This window comes from Miniopterus natalensis, chromosome 4, assembly GCF_054644295.1.
Source record: "Miniopterus natalensis isolate mMinNat1 chromosome 4, mMinNat1.hap1, whole genome shotgun sequence".
Classification (NCBI taxonomy): Eukaryota; Metazoa; Chordata; class Mammalia; order Chiroptera; family Miniopteridae; genus Miniopterus; species Miniopterus natalensis.
In genome coordinates this window covers 7,799,530-7,804,356 of record NC_142084.1, presented here as the reverse complement: position 1 = coordinate 7,804,356, position 4,827 = coordinate 7,799,530, and positions in this window count along the sequence as shown.

Below are 4,827 nucleotides of genomic sequence, written 5' to 3'. Positions count from 1 at the left end.
TGAAGAAAAATATTTATCCTTGATACACTGGTGCAGTGTTCCCTACATGTATCAGTTGGACTGCTAGTTAATCATATTGTTCAAACTTGTATCTTTACTAATTTTTACTCTAATTGTCCCATTAATTACTGAAAGAGGTGTCAAGTCTCCCATCATGATTGTGGATTTTATATTTCTCCTTTGTTTGAATGTATCTGCCAACTCTTAACCTATGTTATTAGGTAGATACTAACTTAAAAGTGTTATATCTTCCCACTGTTTTCCTTTCCTGAACCTTTTGTTTTAATGATTCCCTTTGTCTCTAGAAATGGTTTGTGCCTTAAAAGTCCCTATTTCATCTAATTTTAGTAGAGCTACATACACCAGTTTTCAGTTACTATTTGCTTTGTGGTTTGGTGGTTGTTAATCCTCACCAGAGGATATTTTTTTCCATTGATTTTTTTAGAGAATGGAATGGAGACAGAGAGACAGACACATCAATTAGTTGCCTCCCACATGCACCCTGACCGGCCAGGGATCCAGCCTGTAACTGACCTACGTGTCCTTGACTGGTCATCGAACCCAAGACTCTTTAGTCTGAGGGCGGGCACTCTAACCACTGGACCAAACTGGCCAAGGCTTTTTTTTTTTTTTTTTAAGGCGAGTCTCTTGCATGCAGCATATAGTGGGGTTTTGTACTTTTTTCCTCTTATGGTCAGAATGTTTGTGGTCCCCCATCCCATGTTGGAATCCTAACACCCAGTGTAATGGTGTTAGGAAGTGAGGCCTTTGGGAAGTGGTTAGGTCATGGGGGTGAATCCTCATGAATGGGATTAGTGCTCTTGTAAGAGACCCCACAGAACTTCTCAGCCCTTTCCACCATGGGAGGATCCAATTAGAAATCTGAGAACTGGAAAAGAGGCCTCATCCAACCATGCTGATCTTCAAATACTCTGATCTTGGGCTTCCCAGCCTCTAGAACTGTAAGGAACACATTTCTATTGTTTGTAAGTCACCCAATCTGTGGTATTTTGTTACAGCAGCGTAACAGACTAACAATGGCTGACAATCTTCTTAAATAAAATATAAATACTGATATATATGGCTTAAGATCTACTACCTTTTTGGTTTTTTCCTCTGTCCCACCCATTTTTTATTTGCCTTTTTATTGACTTTTAAAATCCATTTTTATCTACTAGTATTGTAATTACACATTCTATTTTATGATTCCCCTAGACTTTACAATATGCATGAGACTAACCAAAGCCTTTGCCCTTATGTAATACTTCAATAGTTTTTACTCTTGACTAATGTTACTATTGTTTGGTATTTTTTCTTAACAACTCCAAAATTTTATTGTTTTATATAAAACATTCATTTACATTTGCCTACATATTTCTTATTCTCTTTGCTCATTTCTTTTTGTATCTTAGAATCCCATCTGGGATCACTGTCCTTCTGTATTAAAATGGATTCTTTAAAATTTCCTTTAGTGAGGGTCCGCAGTGCATAATGAAATAAATTTTTATGTCTTAAAATGTGCTTATTTTAGTCTCATTCTTCAAGTATATTTTCACTGGGTATAAAATTCTAGGTTGGCAATTATTTTCTATCTTTATGCTGATATTCTCGCTCCACTCTTTTGGCTCCCATTGTTGCTACTGAGAAGCCTATTCTTCCTTTGATGGAATTTTTGGTGTGTTTAGCTGTTGAATTTTTTCTTTGATTTTCTAGTTACATGATCTGTGTAGGTGTGACTTTTAGAAAGGTATCCTGCTTTGTATTCTTTGGGATTGTAAATCTATAGGCTTATTTTTTTGTCAGCTCTGGAAACTTCTCAGACCCATTCTCTTTGCTTGTTTTATTCTGTCCTTGTCTTCTGAGACTATGATTAAATGTATGTTGAACTTCCCAATGAAACCTTCCCTTCTCTGCATTGTCCCATATTTTTCTGTCTCCATGCTGCATTCTGGATTTCTTCACCCACCCCTTTCATGTTTTCACCAATTCTTTTGTTCCTGTCACACTCTGTTGCCAAATACATCTTCAAATATTTTGAGAACAGTTCCTCCTTCCACCCCAACGTAACCAATAATTCAATATATGAAGTCTACGTGGGTCTGTTCCTTTCTGCTTTCAGTCATGTTGCCTTTTTTCCTTATGTGCCTAATTATCTTTGTTTATTAATTGTCCCTGAAAAGTTATCTGTAAGGGTTACTTCAGTTCGGGATTGAAGGAGTGTTCTCCCAAGGTTTCTATGTGTTGCTTCTACCAGGTGTGTTTTTCTTGATGAGGGCTGACCAGTGACCACAGGACCCAAGATGTTTTCCTTTCCCTTATTTTTTCTTCTCTTGCTCTGCTTAGTAATGGCCACTGTCTCTACAGGCCACTGGAGTTGGGGATGGGTTTAGAATTGGTTTATCCTGAGGATAAAGCCCTTTGGGAATCCAGTTTAACTTTGGAAAGGTCTCCTGTAAGATTCATCACCTTGGTGGGCCTGGCACCAACCTTCTGTCTCTCCCCCGCCGTAGGTGAAGTAGTGTTCACCTGTGCAGCATCAGAAAACATGTAGGGCATAAGCTGCTTTGGTGTTCCCTCTCTGATGACAGGATCCCATTTTTAAACTGCCCTGCTTATTTAAACTGCATTGTCTTCTCACTCTCAATGCTCTTGGGGAGGGCATACTATCTACATTTTAGTCTTTTTGTTTTTTGGTAGGAAGTTGACCAAAATAACCTAGCCTATCTTTACCAGAAAGCATCATCCCACTTTTTCAATGTTGTTTTTCTTTTCTAGACTTTGAGGTTTTCCAGCCCATATTTTTAAATTTATATCCTTTATTTCTATCCTTCTAGTGTTTGCCCATGACAATTTATCATACATAGTTATCATAAAACCTAAACAGCACCTTTTTTTTTCTTTTTTTAAAAATATATCTTTATTGATTTCAGAGAGAGGAAAGGAGAGGGAGACAGACAGAAACATCAATGATGAGAGTCATTGATCGGCTGCAGCCCGCAACCTGGGTATGTGCCCTGACCAGGAATCAAACCCCAATCGCCTGGATCCTAGGTCAACGCTCAACTGCTGAGCCACGCCCGGCTGGGCCTAAACAGCATCTTGACCCTCCTCTGTGCAGATCTTCCATCTTCCAATTTACCTACATTGTCCAATATTTCAATTCTATTTTAAGCCTTGAATTAGACACTTAAAAAAGTGTTTTGATTTACCTACATGTTAGCAATTTTATTTTTCTTCCTGCATATCAGAAATTTTCTCTGAAAAGAGGTGAGGGATGGCAGTCTCTAAACCAGTTCAATTCCCAAGATCCCGAACAGATGCAGTCACACCACATTACTGGATCTGCACCAGTCTGCTGAGAATGATTAGAGACCCAAAGACCCCACCTTGTCTGGGATCATCCTGAGTTGCACATATGTGTCCTTAGATAGCCTCAAAGAAGCCCTGGGGCCCACTTCTGTGGATGAGTCAATGGAGGTTTCAGTAGTAATGTGTCCCAGTGCTCAGTGGGCTAGGGCACTTAGAACCCCCATTTGCGTGGTGGCTGTCCTCTCCTCTATTAAACCCATGCATCTCCTGAAAGTAGGCAGTGCATTAGGTCCAGGTGGGGGCCTCAAGCCACCAGCACACTGATAGCACACACAAACCTCAGGTAACCCAATCTAAAACTGTGCTGGTTTTATCTTCAGTAAATGAAGATAAACCAATATACCTGGTGACTCCTGGAAATTGATAATCAATGGCTTCCACCATCCTTTCTGCCCACTGGGTACCAGCTCTGCTAGAGACTGGCTACGCTGCAGGATGTGTGAGCTTTTCTGATGATGCCTTTCATCAGACCAACCTATTTCCCACTCATCTCTTAATAAAACAAACAAAAACCCAATTCAATTGTCCTACCCAGATATCACTGTTGCTCCGTCTTCCTGGTGGCTATTAGTGCTCTTTCCTCGGAATGCTGCATTTTAGTTCAGCGTCCATTGGGGTAGCTTTGCTTGTGGACTCTCTCCCTTATATATCCTTTATTTACTCCTTCTGCCTAGTGCCTAAGACAGTGGACTGTCCCTAGCACATCCTCAACAAGAATTTGCTGAATAAATTAACCCAAGTCTGTGGAGAGAATCATGCTTGCCAGTGTTGCATGTAGAGAGGACAAAGAGCAAGTGTGGTAGTGACATTCCAAAGTGGGGTGGCAGAAATGCTCTACCTCTCCCTTTCCTAGTCCCATCCCTACTCCCTCCATCAAAATTTACTAGTGAGGGTTTGGAGACAAAGTGAAAGAATTACACTCCTAGAGAGAGGCATGTAAATTTTGTGGCTAGATACGTGAAATCCTAGAGATAGCAAGGAAACAATCTAGAGATTGTTGTCTTGTAAAAAGAGTGAATTTTGGAGCCAGAGTGACCTGACAAGAAATTCAACCTCTACAGATAAGCCCCATGGGCCCAGGCTATTCTTGGGCAGGTTACTTAACTCTCAGAAGATTCTCCTTTTACCCTTTGAGTTACCTAGTTAACAGCTTTATGCAAAGTTAATATTTTGTTAAATTTTCTCTGTTCCCAACAGAACTGTTTCTGTGTGGTGACTACCACTCAGAGCCTGCCCATTCCTACAAGTTATAATCCAGCACCAGTATGTGAGGCTCAATTCATTTTGCACTTCTCCTGGTGGAGGTACCACCTAACATCTAATGAGACCTGAGCTGCTAGACCTGGGGAATGAGCCCCTGCTGCCGTCCGAGGTTTGTATCTGGCATAACTTATCCCACAAAGATGTGACAGGAATGGCTTTCCCTGTATACTGCTCCATCAAGTCAGGCACAGCCTG